We start from the raw sequence: 18,902 nt of genomic DNA on the forward strand, positions 1-18,902 counted from the left end.
AAAAACATTATTTACAAAAAGAAATCACTGCCCAAGTTTGACTATCCTCGCTTTAGCATCTACATATAATTTATAAGAATTAAAAATAGAATTCGATCTGGTTGTTTTCTATTTTTTTTTAACTTTTGTAGACATTGTTATCATAAACATCCTTCTAGATGAACCTTTGCTTTCATGTAATTATCAAGGGCAGGTATGGATTTAGAATTAAGATAGCTGGATCAAATTGTACATGCCTTTGGAAAATATAGAATACTGCTCTCCTTAAAGATAGATTTATACCATTATATATATATATATATATATATATTACTATATGTAGTATATATGTAAAGTGCTACCAGTATTCTGCACTCTATTATATACATGATAGAGTGGAGAACACTGATGTGTGTGTGTGTGTGTATGTGCGCGCGTGCGTGTGTGTGTGTGTGTGTGTTTACACATATATAATGGGGTGGAGAACACTGGTAGCACTTTACAACTTTGCAATATGTTATTTGGGTAGACATTTTCTTGTCATAAAGAAACAAAGAAGTTATTTTTTTGTTTTTTTATATTTTACCTGGATGGCAGGGATTTTTTTTTTTGAAGGTTTCAAATGTACTTTATTTCTTCAATAATGCCATATTTTAATGGGTGCACAGTGCTTTTACTTGGAATCAATTATGAGCTGGTTTTGAAACATCTCAGCTGGGATGATTGATTGGTGATCTCTCCATTCCTTTGGGGTGACTCTGCCAAGTGGGAACAGATTCCATTCTATTCCAATTTGCGTTCCCATCTGTGCCCATACAGCAACACAGAAAGTGACTCCACTAGCTAATACAGTGTTACCATATTTGTCATGGCAATCAGGTGTTCATTTCTGGTGTCTCTGTCTTGCCATTGTTTGCTGAATGCTTTGAACTCAGAGACGACTTAGAGCATTTTTGGCCATGGGAAACATCGTGAAGCTGAAGTTGTCTTGTTTTTGCACTAATGAATAGATAGATCAGAAAAGTGAGAAAAAAAGTAACCCAATATGTTTCTACATCTAAAGAGAAGCTGAAATTCCTAGTATCTGTGTACTTATTTGACTTTACATATGGATTACTCTATGTATGCACTATCCCATAAGACCTTTAAGTGTTTATGGAACTGTTATACGTAAGGTCTCATTTTATGTACTACACTTTCAGTAGGGGGTTCCACACTCCCCACTATAATATTGTTAGTTACTGGAATAAATTAACTGAACCATTCAGTCTTGTCATTATCTGGTGATTTCTGCTTTTCTGTAACACTAGCCTGAATGTCCTGCCCTGAATTAGAAGCTACAGACCAGATATTCTAGAAGAAAAATCAAGAGATATCATTTTAAATATTTTATTTTCTGATAAGCCTATAATGAAGGTCCTTTTTCTTTTTTTCTTAATCTGCAACCCTTAATTTTGCAGGTTTCAGTTGAACTTTTATAATGGGCTCAGCTTAGAAAAACCACTGCTGTCCTTTGATAAAGGGCATTGGGTTAAATTTTCTTAGCTTTGACTACAACACACTTATTTGCAAACAGTGTCACTGCCAGAGTTTATAAGGATTCTGTTGAAATATTATATATAGATGACCTTGTTTGCAAAACTACTCAGAATGGTTGCTGGATGTTTTATAGTTACTTTGTTTTCATGTGGATATAGTTCCCTGCATGGGGATATGAATCATCTGTCTTTCAAACCAGGGTATAATTACATAAACTGGGTGTATAAAACCGATGGTAGAAGCGTTATAGTTAAAGATAAATTTTAAAAAGATAAATTGCATTTAATTATTTTAAGGCACCTGTTAAGGAAGACAAAAAGTTTGCATTTTATATATGGAAATACTGTCTGTAAAGTTCTCCCCCAAATTTAAACCTGTATTTGTTCCATGCCTTGGAGATTATCAGTCCTATAAAATATCTATAACATAGAATCTATATAAATAAAAAATGGCAAATAGAATATGCTTACTAGAAACGCTCAAGTTTAAATAAATATTTTCCCACTGAAACTGAGTCATTCTTATAATAATGATAATGATGAGAATTTGCCTGGAAAATATATATTAATAAAGCAAACAGTTTAAATAATAATGTCAATTTATGAACAAATATCGCTGATAGTTTTGGTTGCCCTCATGTTACATAAATATATAAGCTTAAATCTACAAATATGGAAAATGTAAAAGGAAATTGACTCTAACCCCAATTCAGTTAATGACATTAGCATAAAACTCATGCACACCTTTCTTTAAAAAGATAAATCTTTAAAATTTACCTGTTTTAAAAAGGGGGCTTTGAGGGGCACCGGGGTGGCTCAGTCAGTTAAGTGTCTGCCTTTGGCTCAAGTCGTAATCCCAGGGTCCTGGGATCAAGCCGTGCATCAGGGCTCCCTGCTCAGTGGGGAGCCTGCTTCTCTCTTTCCCTCTCCCAGCTCCCCCCACTTGTGCTCTCTCTCTCTCTAAAAAAAAAATAATAAATAATAATAATAATGTCTGAAAAAAATGAAAAATGTGTTCTAATCCTAGAAGATGGCTTAACTTTGTTTTCTAATGTGATTAGTTGACCCTATGGGAACTAAATTAGCATTCTTGAAAGAGTGTTTGAGCAATTCTCTGATGTACTTTAATGAGCTTAATAGGTGTTCTTGGAAATTCATTCAACAAAATGTCCATCTTAGGAAGAACCTTTAAAGATCTCTAACCAGACTTGCAAGGAATCTAATGATCTTTAACCAGGATTTTTTTTTTTTTTAATGCAGCCTAACAACTGATTATATAAAGTCTTTTTACTTCCACTATATCTCTGCCAAAAAGGGATCTTTGAATTAGTTTTTACAGGAAGCTTCTTCACTTGAAGCAAATTTGAAGTAAAATTTTGATTCATGATCAAACTAAAGACTTGGTTATCTTTTATTATTATGTATTTCACTTTTATTGAAAATTAAGTATCTAAATATTTTGCTTGTATATGCTTTACAATATTATTTCCAAATTGTCATTTTTACCTAAACTTTATTTTATGGGTTTTCCCTTTATAACATTTTTATTTCTTTGATTTACAACAGTTAAAATTGCTAAAGTCATGCAGTCTCTGTTGTGCTTACAAAAACAAAAATAACCACAAAATACTCTTTGTCATCTGAATTGATATGGACTATTTCTTAAAAAGTAGAGTGAATAAATTAACAAAACAAATAAAATACGACAACCTTTCTCCACACCTATAGTTCATTAGTGGGTTAAAGGCTTCTTAAATAATAAAAATGACTACAAAGATAACATAATTAAACAAGGTAACAATTTCTTCTTACAAGATGGTGTAAACTACACTAAAAGTCACTCACCATCAGTATGACTAAAATAAAGTTTTTTTAAAAAATTAAGAAAGTGATCTTCAAAATCAGAATCTTTTTTTTTTTTTTTTTAAGATTTTATTTATTTACTTGACAGAGAAGAGAGCACAAGCAGAGAGAGCGGCAGGCAAGGGAGAGGGAGAAGCAAGATCCCCGCTGAGCAGGGAGCCGGATGTGGGACTTGATCCCAGGACCCTGGGATCATGACCTGAGCCGAAGGTAGATGCTTAACCAACTGAGCCACCCAGGCATCCTCAAAATCAGAATCTTCGGACTCTCATTTGATCTTTGGGAGTAGAACATTAATTTCAAACCAACTTTAAAGAAAGTAAAAGAGTGGTGACAAAGAGAAAAAGAGAAAGAAAAAAAGAACTATTTTGAAGTGTTTATATACCATGTAAGATAAAAAAAAAAACACAACTGTACTGATACAGAATGAGGAAAGTATCATAAAATACTAAAAATAAAGGTCTTCCAAATATAAATATTTTACCTTTTAAAAATGTATATCAGATGTAATTTATCATAATTTGATGCTTCTTAGAAAGAAGCCTTTTATGATTATGTGGCATTGTGCAAGAAACTTGATCATCTGATATAGCAGTATTATAGGTAGGGTTACATACTTCTATAAAAAATAAATAAATCTTTCAAAACACCTGGGTGGCTCAGTCGGCTAAGCATCCGCCTTCAGCTTTGGTCATGATCTCAGGGTCCTGGCCCCACGTGGGGCTCCCTGCTCAACAGGGAACCTGCTTCTCCCTCTCCCTCTGCCCCTCCCCTGCTCATGTGTGCTCTCTCAAATAAAAAATAAATAAATAAATAATTCTACCATGTTGCTCAAAGATTGAGAACTGTTTCCTTTCCTCATATGTCTAACAGTGCTTTCTTCTTTCATGCCCTTTGCTCTCTTCTCTCTCTCTCCTTCCATACTTTTTCAATTTCTCCCTACATTTATCTTTTCTTGCCTTTGCCAAAGACATACTTCATTTTAGGAAGAGCATTTAAAGACCTTTACCAGATTTGCAAGGAATCTGATTATTTGTGAACTTTTTTTTTTTTTTTTTTTTTTGGTGGTGGTGGTGATGGGAGGAGGGGGCCCAGCTCAACAGTTGATTGAAATATCTTTATTTTTTTAAGATTTTATTTATTTATTTTCGAGAGAGAGGGAGAGAGAGCAAGCATGAGTGGGAGGGAGGAGGCAGAGGGAAAGGGAGAAGCAGACTCTCCACTGAGCAGGGAACCTGGATTCAATCCCAGGACCCTGGGATCATGACCTGAGCCAAAGGTAGATGCTTAACCTACTGAGCCACTCAGGCTTCCCTGAAATGTCTCTTTTATCAATTTTTTTCCTCTCTTTTTCATCATGCCTCTTCCTTTTCTTTCTCCTTCTCTCACTTTCAAATCCCTTATGAAATTGTGTTATTTTTTTCTTATAACAACTACAATTTTGTTCTATTCTCTGAGCTCAAGGGTATGAAGTTTGGAATTTGGAATTTCTGATATTAAGTTATCCTTTACATGATCACTTCATTTATTTTGTTTATGTAGAAAAGCTATTAATTTTCATAGTGTTTTATGTTCCCATCCATTATGTAAATCTCTTTCATTAGCTATGTTGTACTTCAATATATTGTCTTACAATTTTTTTTAGTAATGATAAGATCTACAAATAAAATAATGACTGCTTCTTAAAAGTTATTTGTGTAAGTTCCCTGTGTGCTTTCATCATCTAGACCTTGCATATGAATGCTAAGTAACAATATAGTAGCAGGCATTCTTGAATTTTTTGAGAAATTAATGATAAAGACACCTTTAACCCGCTCTTAGCATTTCAAAAAAAGAAAAAAAAAAATCTGCTTTTCCCAGAAGTTTGTCGTTTGGCCTCCATTTAGCGGAAGAAGGGGTCAAGTGAGAGCTTTAGAACAAGACTGCCACATCCATAGTCTTTGTCTCATGTTTAGGTGTTAAGAAAAGACTAGAAAGTCCATCCAATGCTCCAGCCCCAAACTCAAAACCTTCTATCACCATCTGCCTTGAAGACCAATAATAGGAATCTGATGCTTCTTACCTGCTTCTTCATTCACCCAAAAATCAGCTTTCCTCATTTACTCCATTCTAATCACCATACACACAGCAAAGTCCCTCTCCCAACCCTTCTCCTTTCCCCACTTATGAAAACTTTTCTTTCAGTCTTGGAAACCCATGATTAATCACCAAACTAATAATCAAATGAGACAACTTCTTTCTTAACCTTTATACTCTGAATAAAATCTCTCTTTTGCTGGGGTCATTTTATACCATGTAGGTCTTATGGGATAGATATATTCCATATTCCTCATATTCACCAGAACTAAAGGTAGATAAGTACTCTAAGTTTCACAAAATGATTACCTGGGAGACTTTAAAAATAATGATGCTGAGGAAATGCCCAGACTAAATTCATCAGGATTGTTAGGGATGAGAAGTAAACACCAGCATTTATTAAGCTCTGAGTGATTCCACTGTGTAGATATATTTGAAAATTGCTATCTAGCTTCTTACTGCCATTAGAAATTTATTATCACTCCCCTATCTCTAAAAGTCCTCACTCTTATTCTAGTTTCATAAATTTAGACTGCTACTTGTCTTTCTATTCAAATCAACTCCTGACCACCAGGACATTTTTCTTCATTTCTCATAAGGTTTCATCTCCTGGATCACTATAACTGTCTATAGCCCTATTATTTCTTTATACTCATTAATTTCAATATCTATGCTGATGACTGTAATAAGGCTTCGTCTTCCTCTTTACTTGAATTTCTCTTCTTTAAAGTTCTTGTCTTTCACTCCACTTCAGCCACCCATTTACATGGTCATTTCTAGCTTTTCATTTGCAATAACAAAAATTCCTCCATAATTTTAATTTTAAATACTGCGTTTTTCAACCCCATGCTTTGGTCTTCCCAGTGCTCTTTCTGTGGTATCCCAAACTGAATGGTTTAGTTTTTCCTAAATGATCTCTATTGATCCTAAATTTTATTGTACACCTCAATTACTTCATCAGCAGGGAGTACATGAAGATAGAGAAAAGAAATGAGTCCAATACACGAGTCTTGGGTCAATCTAACATTTACAGTAAGGGAGTTGAAGAGATACTAACCAAAAGAGAAAGAGACAAAGGTGGAGAAGGGGCGGGGGACAGATTGAGAGAATGAACATCCAGTGAAAAGCCCAAGGTAAGTCAAGTAAGGAAAATATATGATGGATGAGAAAGTGATTACTCCATCAATAGCTGCTGATAGGTAAGCAAGGTGAAGACTTAGAACTAAACATTGGGTTTGGCAATGTGAGAGTAAATGTCTGTGAAAAATGCTTATGTAAACCTGTGATTGGAATGAATCTATTAATGAATATGGGGGAAGAATTTGGAGACAGTGAATATAGATAACTCACTTGAGATTGTCTGAAGATCTTTTTATGTTGATGAGAATGACATGTCGGGGAGCAAAAATTCCTATCTCCCCAAAGGTCCTTCTGGATGGACTAAGGATCAAACTGACATGAGACAGATTAACAGAAGTAAATCAAATTTAATAGGCATGCATATGGGGAATCCATACAGACATGGAAACTACAAAGATAGTCAAGCAAAATGAGGTGTGTATGTCATTCTGAACTAAGGAGAAGGTGGTAGGGGTTTGGGATTTCAGAGGAAAGGAAGACACTTCACTGGGAGATGAGAAGAGCAGGTATTTGATTTAATTACATTAAACATAAAAACATTTAATTATGTTTGCCCTGCCATACAGATGGGTCACTCAGATAAAATTTATCTCTGTTAATAACATCTGTTAATAACTTGGTTATTAACCCTTATTCTGGGAAAGACCCCCTCTCCCCATTTAGATTCTTCTGTGTGGTTTAGGGAAGAACAAAAGTTCCTCTTGAGCTTGCAGGTCCTCGAGTGCCTTCAGCTCAAAATATTCCACATGCCAAAGTGGCACATTCTGGGAAAAGGGGTTGCTGTCTTGAACCCCTTCACTTGGTAGGAGGGGGAATTGCTGGAACAATATCCTTTATTAAGTAAGAGATAAAGAGATTTGCTGATGACCTTAGAGGACACTGGATAATTAGTGACAGTCTCTATCTTATTACATTTTATACCAAATTCATTCTCTCTCTTTCTAACTAATTCCTCCTAAATCCCTCCAATAGCTCATAGGAATATACTTGGAGACATCTCTGAGTCCTCTTTTCCTCACCTTCCAAGGTGTAGATAATTCATCTACAAGTCATATTAACTCCAATTAAAAATATATTGAGAATAAAACTATTTCTCTCCACCTGCACCGCTATTATCCTGATCCAGGATATCTCCAACTCTACCCTGGATTGTGATGGTATTTTAACTAGTCTTTCTGCTTCCCCATATAAATCCTAGTCTCAGCAGAGCAGCCAATGATTCAGTTTAACTATGGGTTACATAATCTTACTTCTCTGCTCAGAACATTCCAATGTTTTTTTCTGTCAGCAGAAAAGCCGGAAGCCTTTACACTGAACTCTTACCTCCTTTTATAATCTGTCCACAATCCATTTTCTGTTTGTGCTTACTCACCTCCAGTCACACTGACTTTCTTGATGTTTTTTGAATTCGCTAGGCAGATTTATACCTGCTTCAGGGTCTTTCTCATATTTTTCTCCTTGTCTAGAAAACCCTTGATGAAACAATTCAATCTATCATTTTCTTCAAGTCTTTGCCAAAATGTTCCATCCTCAGAAGCCTTTTTGGACTGCCCAATTTAAAATGGTATGCTATACCAGTCATGCCCTTCTATCCTTTACCTTTCTTAATGGCAACTATCTCCTTCTAACATAATACTTACTTTAAAAATTTATTTTCTGTTTTTTATCTGCCTCATACCCACTAAGATGTAAGCCCTATTAGGACATAAATTCTATCAGATTACTTTTCTTCACTGCTATAACTTAAGGCTTTAGGTGCCATGCCTGTGTCGTATCTTTATAAAGCTAGTTGCTCTAATAAAAATCGTGTCACATGAAAATCAATGTGAGATGGGAAATAACAGTGTCAGTGTCTAATTGGATTCCTGTGTTTGCCAAGCAGGTGCTAAGTATTTAGGGCATAAATATTTATTAAGATGCATGGGCATGACAACATACTACATGAAACTATTAGATATTTATTTTTGGTGTAGGTATTCCACACACACAAAAATTACCATGACACTAAGAAGTCTCTGGGCTATAAGAGCTCTGAAACTTTTATGTTCTATTCTCTTAAACCAGAGAATTAATTGTTAATCAGCCTGGTCAGCCATTGGTTTGGAAGAATTTCTAATTACCTGATCCTGATAGAAATCCCACATTCCTGCTTCTGGCATGTTGTTTTATGTCTCCAATGAACCTTACACTCTAGGTGCTGTCAGTGTATGAGAAAGATTGGAGAGCTGGGACTTCATCAAGTCAGAGAAAAGGTTGTACAAACACATTTATTCTCTGCTAATAACTGTTTGTATAATAAATATCAAAGCTTCCTGAAGGTGACACATGTCCAAATTAGCTTAAATAAGTGTACAGCATCTGATTGAAATCTAATCATCTTAGGAAAACAACTAAAATATTCCTTCTATAAGTAGCAAGCTATCTAAAAAAAAACATCATAGAATATTACACTTTCTATATCTAGCAATTATAGGAATGGAAGCTTTATGAACTTAGTAGCTGGCATCAGAGTTCCTTGTAGAAATGGAAAATCTCTATTGGAATACTTTGAGAGTTTAGATTGTTGTGAGCAGTCCAGCTCATAAATTAATGATTTTGTATATGGAAATACAAGAATACAGGAGGAGAAAAGGAGAAAAAAAAGAGAAAAGGGAAATTGATGAGTGTATGAAATGGGACAAAGGACAAAAATTGTATGTGCATTTGAGAAAAAATAATATAGGTGAAGTGGTCAATGGATGTTCACGGGGTGGAAAATCTAGTGTATCTTAAGAATCATAATGCCTATGGGGCGGCTTGGTGGTTCAGTCGTTAAGCGTCTGACTTCGGCTCAGGTCACGATTCCAGGGTCCTAGGATCGGCCCGCATAGGGCTCTCCACTCAGCGGGAAGCCTGCTTCTCCCTCTCCCACTCCCCCTGCTTGTGTTCCTGCTCTTGCTGTCTTAAATAAATAAATAAATAAATAAATAAATAAATAAATAAAATCTTAAAAAAAAAAAGAATCATAATGCCTAAAGTATTTGCGTGGATATGATCTACAATACTTTCATATATTTACAAATATTGAATCAATTCTACTTTATTCACAAATGTTCTAAAATTTTTGGATTCATTTTCTTCTCTTTATTTCTTTATAGTTAATGTAGATACCGAGTAAAGGAAAGCTTTTTCTTCTGTGTACATCAGATGCTGAAACATGAGTCCAAATATAGAAGGGATGATAATTATCATTGGTAGTTTTAAATTCAAGGAAATATTAACTAGTTGAATTTCTCTAGATTGGAAATGGCTGAAAAGATATAAATAAAATCAGGATTATACAATTTTCACAGTTTGTAATTATAAATATTTCATATGATATTTGATCAATCCTATTTCCTTAATAAACACTAATTCCCGTGAAAAATTTCTGTGTGTCTCTTTGGCTCATCATTTTAACATTGGCAACTCTCACTCTGTCTGCAACATTGAAAGAATTAAATTAAATTAATATTGAATGGTGTTAATAATTTTTGTGGAGTTGTCAAGCCCTCAGCTTGACACTTGATACTATTTATAGACTTGTTATAGTACAACAGATGAATATAATGTATGCCAATTTCTCATATTTAAAATACAGTAAGAGCTCTTGATAGTCATGGGCTATGATTTATTAATCACTATATCTCTAACATTTAATTCAGTACCTGACATTAGTGGGCTCTTTATCAACATTAGTTTATTGAAATGAACTGAAGGAAAAAAAGTATGTGATCATTCCCACCCACTGGCCTCTGACTTCTGTCCTATTTCACATAGTTTATGAGATACTCATTCTTCTCTAATTATTATGGTCCCATATGTTTTAATCCATAAGAGAACGTTCCCTAAATTTTAAATGGACTATTTGTTATGCAATATAGTTTAAACATTAATCCATGTATAAGAGTAGTAATTTTAAGTCATGTGGTGAAAAACACTCATTTTTTAACGTGAACAAATTTTATCATTAATAGTTAACTGATTATTTTTTTCTAACTCAGTTTTGATTGTCAGAAATGGAGAAAGATATTTTGTGTTGCAAATTTATAGCATTAAGTAACAAGCATTATCCTATCATGAATAGGATAAGATAGGATGAATGAATAAGATAATGAATAGGATAATGCTAAACTCTAAAAATTCTTCTTAATTGTTAATAATATTTCTTTTTTTTTTTTTTTTAAGATTTTATTTATTTGACAGAGAGAGACACAGCGAGAGCAGGAACACAAGTAAGGGGAGTGGGAGAGGGAGAAGCAGGCTTCCCGCTGAGCAGGGAGCCCGATGTGGGACTCGATCCCGGGACCCCGGGATCATGACCTGAGCCGAAGGCAGACGCTTAACGACTGAGCCACCCAGGCGCCCTTGTTAATAATATTTCTCTTTAGATCTGCCCATGACCATTTTAAACCCCTAAATGAATTATTTCCTAAAAAAGGAAACAAAACAAATGCAGGTTTTCAATCAAAACAGTGTGTGTCAAATTAGTTATTTTAAGATCTTCCTTTCTGACCTGTAATGTTTAATTTTTCTCATATATAAAATTCCAATGAAAATCAATAAGATGACTTCTATATATTTTTCTAAGATAGATGCTTATGCAAGTGTTATATATAAAAATCTTTAGGGGGTCACTTTTCAAGTATAGACACTTTACAATTTGAGCAAAAATGATGATATCACAATAAATTTAGATACCAAATGTGAAAAACAGAAACTAACTTTTTGTATTCCCTCAGCTTTAAAATCACAAAATATTTTAAAATAAATTAATAAACCAGTTGAAAGATCTTTTTTTTCTTTTTCTAGAATTATGAAGTGTTGAAAGATTAGATTTTTGTTTTTAGTTATGGATACACTTTCTAATTTCAACACTGACTATGTTTATAACAGCTTAAATTACATTAGGAAACTTTTTATATAAAGGACCATATAATAAGTACTTTAGTCTTTATAGACCTTACGGTCTCTGTTGCAACCACTGAACTCTGCCATTATAACGGGAAATCAGCCCTACACAATGATAAGCAAGTGGGTGCACCCATGTGGCAATAAAACTGCTTACAGAAACAGGTGATAGGCGGGGTTTAGCCCACAAGCTGTAGTTTGCCAACCCCTCACTAGGTGGATACCAAAGAACAGTGTTCACTGTAAATATTTAACCTGAGCCTGCTGTGCCACTTTTGGGGCAAGAAAAACACTTATAAAATCAAAATAGCAATTTAATGTAGTTATGTGAACAACTACTGTTTTTCAATTGACCTCCCATACTGTTAGGATGAATTAACTTTTTTGGGAAGCGTGTTTCTCAAAGATGTTTAGTGTTAACTCAGCACCACTGAAGATCTTTGAAGGGATGTTGCACCATCACGATCATTCTTTTGGTCTTTATTTGCATAATATTTGCCCTTAATCTTACAGAGGGTAGATTTTCAAACACTGTGCAATAAGGATTATGATCTTCAGAAAAGATTTTTTAAATCCCTTACAATAAAATTTCACTGAAGAAAATCTATTCCATCAGATAAACAACTTGGGCATAAAAGAAAAAAAATGAAAAGGGAAATAGAGCAATTATCTGTGACCTTAGTCTGTATTGTTCTAGTTCAGAAAAATAGTTTCTGAAATTCTTAGAAACTTGCTTAGTAATAAAATATGCTTTATGAATATTATTAAGCCCTATTAAACTTTCATTTGATAAAATGCCAGCTAATTGCAATAAATATTTATTTTTGGCAAAATCAACTCTATCTCCAACCATACAAAGGGTAGACAGTCCCCATAAGCCTGCACATTTCCACTGGAACATGACTATTCTAATTTACATGTTAGAAATTAACTAAGAGAGAAGAGTTTAATGTTGATTCTGCTATTAACATGTATTTATATTATATTAAATATTATATAATTATAGTTATAATATTAATACATGGTTTTGAAATTTTAAAGACAAAAATATTAATATATTTTCTATGAGACAGGTCAAATAAATGTTAACTCTATTTCTCATTGATATCATATTACTAATCCTATTCTTTTATACCACACTGACTTGTTTATAATGCTAATGATTAGGAAAACAAAACAGATAAAAGAAAATACTCTTAATTTTTCATTTTTTAATAATCATTATATAATACATGACAAAGCTTCTAGTTCATCAGCATAATGAACCTAGGGGTGATCCTGTGTGGAAAGATTCACTTATCCTGTGAAGCTTTAAATGAAAAAAGAACAGTCCTTGGCATTTAATCAAAATAATGAGTAACAAAGAGTAATCATTATACAAAGATACTTCAACCAATCCAGAAACAGCTATCTCATGACATCATTTCCATTTCAAGAGACAAAAATAGTATTTTCATGGTCATTTTATTAACACATGTTATTTCTAAGACCATGGAACCAATAACACAGTATGAAATGTTAATGATGTTGGACAAGTATTATAATTTAATGGGTATATTCACAAATCTCCATCCATTTAGCAGTCAACTCATTTATTGAAGCATCACCATTTTATTTGCATTTTGATATATTAACTAAATTTCAATATTCATTCACTGCTAGCATGTCCACTTCTTTAAGATTCTTTCTTTCTTTTTTTTTTTTTATCCCCCCCTTTCAGGGCAGGCTGTCATAGCAATTCTGGCTTCCGTGCAAAGTGGGCCCTTTCTTTTGTTAAGCTTCCAAGCACCCATCTCACTGAGCCCTTGTTAAGAAATTAAACCTTTGGGATCTTGGACTTGAGCTCCTTGGGCTTGAGGCAGGGGGAAAAAAAAAAAGAAATTAAATCTTATGGTATAAGACAGAGCCTCGAATCAGAACTATAAGCTTGGAGGGTCTATGACAATCTGGGGATTCAATTTTCCTAAAAAAAAAAAAAAAAAACTTCTCTCTATATGCCCAACCCCAAATTTCAGAATCCCGATATTTCCCTACAGTGGCCCTGATTTTGATATCAGAACATTCTCTAGCCTGGCAATTCAGACCTTTTTGACATTCTGCCACTCTTAACGATTACGCCGTGTGTCTGGCTTTCAGCTGGGTTTGCCCTCCAACTACAGAAGAGTGTCACTTCAATGCTGTCCCAGAAGTTCTATTAAGTAAGGGACAGGCAGGACTAGGTAGGGAGAGATAGGTAGGGGGCTATGTGACCAGACTCATGTAGGGGGCTACGTGATCAGGCTCACCAAAAATCCCAGAAATGCTGAGGTGTAAGGAAACCAGAGGTAAGGGAGCATAACCAGAACACCTCTTTTGTTTTAAACATCAGAGATGAGATATTGGTGAAGCAATCATGGTGCTATTAGTGGTGACATCAAAAAGATTTAAGTTCCCTAGTCGGTTTTCTATAAAAGACCGGCCATAAAAGCCCTCAGCAGCAACTCATTCCCAACCCCTCTCACTCTAGAGAGCTTTCGTTCTGTTCTCACCTTCACTTAATAAACTATCACTTCACCCTTTTGTGTCTGCAAGATTCGTTCTTCCAGGGCGCCTGGGTGGCTCAGTTGGTTAGGCGACTGCCTTCGGCTCAGGTCATGATCCTGGAGTCCCTGGATCGAGTCCCGCATCGGGCTCCCTGCTCGGCAGGGAGTCTGCTTCTCCCTCTGACCCTCCCCCCTCTCATGTGCTCTCTCTCTCTCTCATTCTCTCTCAAATAAAACCTTTATAAAAAAACAAAACAAAACAAAAAAAATTAAAAAAAAAAAAAAAAAAGATTCGTTCTTCCATTTTGCGAGACAGGAACCCTGCAACCCTGTAACACTATGGCATCTTATACTTTGTTTTAATTTGCTGCTTAAATGATCTAAGGCTGTCATTTTTATCTCTTAAGTGCATCAGTCACCTATTACAAGCCACCAAATTCCACATCCCTTGTGTTTGCTACTTTCTCCATACCTCTCAAAGACGGGGATAATGCACAAGTTAGAATATGTCTTTACACCTATATTCTATCATGAGTCTCCCCAGGTGAAAACTTCACTGCTACAAACAACAATACTGTCAGTCCTATCCTACATACTACCTGTGACGTGGTCTTCTTTGCAACCCAGCTGGAGAATGACCACTTCCAGATCAATACCATCCTTAGAGTTTGATTCCGAGGACTGTGTCATATCAAGTGTCTCAGATTGGATTCCTTAGCAGTAGAGTTTTGGGGATTTATGTGAAAGTTTTTTATTGAAGAGGGCACTCTGGGGAAAGGGAAATGATGGACACAGAATACAGAGGCAAAACTAATTAAGATTGTCTTGTCTGGAGAGTAGCATCCTTCTGGTCGCATAGGGTGTCTCAACATAGGTTTTATACATTTTGAGACAAAGGAGGGACACCTCTATCAATCAGTTATTGGGTATTGACTGCCTAGGCAAGACATAGGGTGTTTAACTTCTCAGGGTAGGTTATCCCAGACTGAGAGTGATTTTTCTAGAGAAGAGGCATCTGTAAGCCCTATCAGCCAACATTTACAACATCTGGAAATGGGGATACAAACCCAGGGAAGTTGGTCACTTAACATTCCCCCAAAGCCTTTATCTCTGAAAACTTCTGGCTTTTGGATACAGGACCAGAAAATCACCTCAGTTTTCTCAAAAAGCAGCTGGAAGAAAGAATATCTCCAATAAAATTTTCTGTAATTCAGAATGGATTTCAAAGATGTCAGTCCAGAAAGGACAGAAAAGTAGTAACATAGAGTTAAAGATGAAAATACTTATAAAACTACTTTAAAATATACTATAAACTCTTATTAAGTATGCAGAACTTTACACCATACATTGTTTCCAATATGCCCCTTTATTAATTTACATATTGTGAACATTACCATAGACATATAGTGACTGCCAATTGTGTACCATTTGCTGTACAAATCCCCAGGACAAAAGCAATAAACAACATGCCTATGTTTCTGTAGTTTACAACACAGAAGGCTTATATTTAAATATGTAGATTCCAACTGTCAATGGACTATAGTATTAACTTTAACTATATTCCACTGGAGAAAATTTGGAGGGCTAGAAAGTAGCCCAAAGGAGGGAGGGGTTAGTTTTACTAGGAAAATAAAGTAATTCATTAAAAATGACACATAATCTTAAATGTATGTTGAAAAATAAGACCTTGATATTTGAACAAGTCAAATTATTTTGGGAAAATAAAGGAAACCTTTCTAGGAAAAGATATCTTTGTAAACAAGGACATGCAGCCAAAGAAATAATAATAGCCTTTATCTTTTAATTAACCTGAAAAAGTTTTCTCATGGTGCTTCTATTCTTACTCTACATATTTCTTCATTCATTCATTCATTCATTCATTTGCCAATACTGATATGCAAAAGTCATTTTAGTATGCTTATATTCTAATGAGGTTGGGATTTGACAGATAACTTATTTTATTTTTACTTTATTTTTTTTTAAGATTTTATTTATTTATTTGACAGAGAGAGAGCACAAGCAGGGGGGAGCGGCAAGCAGAGGGAAAGGGAGAAGGAGAAGCAGATTACCTGTCAAGCAGAGAGCCGGATGTGGGGCTCGATCCCAGGACCCCGAGATCATGACCTGAGCCGAAGGCAGACACTTAACTGACTGAGCCACCCAGGCGCCCCTGCAGAGAAGTTATTTTAAATTAATCAGTATTTTAAACCAATTTTTATATGGTAAAAATGATGCTATAACTCTCTGAGTGTTAATTCTCAGTATGCTAAGCAAATCTAGTTGGCCTTTCTCAACACTCAGTACAGAGCAGTAGCTTGGAAAATTATTTCTAAACCTGCTTTGTATTGAAAGGTTAACAAATTTACAGGGGAGCACATTTTCTTGTTGGCCACAGAAAAGCCACTCAAATCTCATGGAGTTTGGACTCTGATATTAATCATTCTTATGTTACAAGTTAATTCCCAAAACTGGTTTCAGTTTAAGATAAAACATGATGTTCTTTTTCATTTTGCCCTTCCTGATTTTACCATACCATTATCTGTGTCTTAAGAAAATTTGTTTGCAACAGACACTGTTTCAGAGGAAAATTAATGTTTATGTGTGAACAGTCATCAGGTAACTAAAAATGAGCATAATTTATTAAATTACTATTATTTGCAACATAGTGTGACAGGTTCTTTTAATACGCGAGCTCCAAATTCTGTATAAACCTGCTAGGAAGGAAACAAACTGGCCCTGGGTGTGTCACCATATTCTTTCCCACTTTATGATTCCTATATAAGTTATTTAAATTATGTTTGTGACAAATTTAGTCACAGTTGATAAATCACATTGATAATTCAAAAATAAAAATAGTTTAAATAATCATACAATAAAGTTGACTAGACAAATATTTCTACTCTGGTTATTGTTGTCAGAGACCTAAAATTTTTCTTCAAATTTTCTAAAACTACTTTGGCTTAAATGCTGTATTTTAAATTACCATTTCTTGTCTTCTGAAGACAGGCACAAAATGTCATATATTGTATGAATCCTTTTATATCATGTACCCAGAATAGGCAAATCCATAAACACTGAAAGATTAGTGGTTACCAGAGGATGGGGGAGGTGGGGATGGGAGTAATTACTTATTGCACAGAATATTTTTCTGGGGTGATGAAAAAGTTTGAAACTAGAGAAAGGTGGTGGTTGCCCACTATTGTGAATGGACTAATACCACTGAATTGTCCACTTTGTAACACTTAATCTTATGAGAATTTCACTTCAATAAAAAAAAAGAAAAAATATATACGGAAGCTTTTCACCTACATTTTAAAAATTACCCAATTTAATTAAAGCTAGATATTTTAAAGGTTATTTTCCTTCACTTTTAATTTTTTTTATTTTCAATATTAATATTCCTTAAATAAGAAATTATTCTCACATACAGCAATATCATTTTTAGATGATTTTTAACAACACTTTGCCTATCTACTTATGTTTTTACCATACCATTCCTTATCAAATACAGTTCTACTCCTTTTCCAAAGAGAATATTCTTGTTTATTTTTTGACTTGCTTATTCACTGTCACTTGGAAAAATCCTGTCACTCAATTTCCAGAATTCTAATCATTTCTTTGACTTTCCTGTCTTCCTAAAATTAAACTGTAAGAATACTCATCCTCTCCTGTCATTTATATCTTATCATCTCTCTCTCTAAATTTATCTAGGGACTCTTCTTTGCCATATATATTATTTTAAAGTCAAATTGCTACATTTTGTGTAAATATGATATATTTTGACAGAAGCATTCATTCAAGAGTTCAAAAAAGCTTGAATGCATAAGTGGAGTGGAGTTATACATAATACAACAGTTTATTTTAGAAAAACATCTAAACTCATCAGGCAATGTATCAGCAAGATATTATTAAGTGCCTACTTTGTACCTAATCTGTGTAAGTCAAGATCCTGGACTAACAAAGCATTTATAGAGCTAACACTAAAATGATGCCAAACGATTACAGAAAAGGGTAAGTGCTTTTCAGAACAGTTTTTCTGAATTTTTACAATGGTAAGTGTGATATTTTTGAAAAAGGCAAATAAGTCTCCCTATTTGAAATAGGAAACATCTTGCAAGATATCATTTATATGTAAGAAATATAGATTAGGGTGAAGGATTGGAGATGGGTTAACCAATTAATTGCCAGGTGTAATAGAAGAGAAAGGAAATGAAATGACATTGCTTGAGGATCTACAATGTACTGATCACCAAAATAGGAATCTTACCATATGTAATAAGTTTAATTTGGGTAAGCTTGGACACTATATATATATATATATATATATATATATATATATATATATATATTTTGCTTTTTATTTTTGCCTTTGACAGAGAACATAAAAAGGAAAATATAATCTGGGGTGGCTGGCTGGCTGAGTCAGTAGAGCATGGGACTCTTGATCTCAGGGTTGTGAGTTTGAGCTCTACATTGGACATAGAGCTTACAAAAATATATACATATATATATACACACAATATAATATATTTCAAGTTTCATATTATTTTTTCCTTCAAGTTGATGAAAGATTGTTTTACTTTGAGAAATACCATTTTTTTCTTGGAAAAAAGCATATAATCAATGCATACTTAGGCAAAAATACACTAAAGATATTCTCTAAAATACAGACATTTGAAGGGAAAACATGGCAAAAGAAGCTAACCATCTCTGCCTACTAATGTAAAAGTCGTTTGGGTCCTCTAGAAAATGTCTTCACTTATCACACATTCATATGGCTGCGTATGTACTTGGCAAGTTCTCTGGTTTGGGTTTTTAATTGCTCAGTGGTTCATTTGTTATTTTCTGGTAATTT

The 18,902-nt window shown here is 34.3% G+C and overlaps 1 pseudogene; it reads right to left on the reverse strand.

Moving 5' to 3' along the window:
* Positions 1–597: 597 nt before the first annotated feature.
* LOC118544028 (cytochrome c oxidase subunit 7B, mitochondrial pseudogene) lies at positions 598–949 on the reverse strand (annotated as a pseudogene).
* Between the last annotated feature and the right edge of the window lie 17,953 nt (positions 950–18,902).

Source organism: Halichoerus grypus, chromosome 3 (assembly GCF_964656455.1).
Source record: "Halichoerus grypus chromosome 3, mHalGry1.hap1.1, whole genome shotgun sequence".
Classification (NCBI taxonomy): Eukaryota; Metazoa; Chordata; class Mammalia; order Carnivora; family Phocidae; genus Halichoerus; species Halichoerus grypus.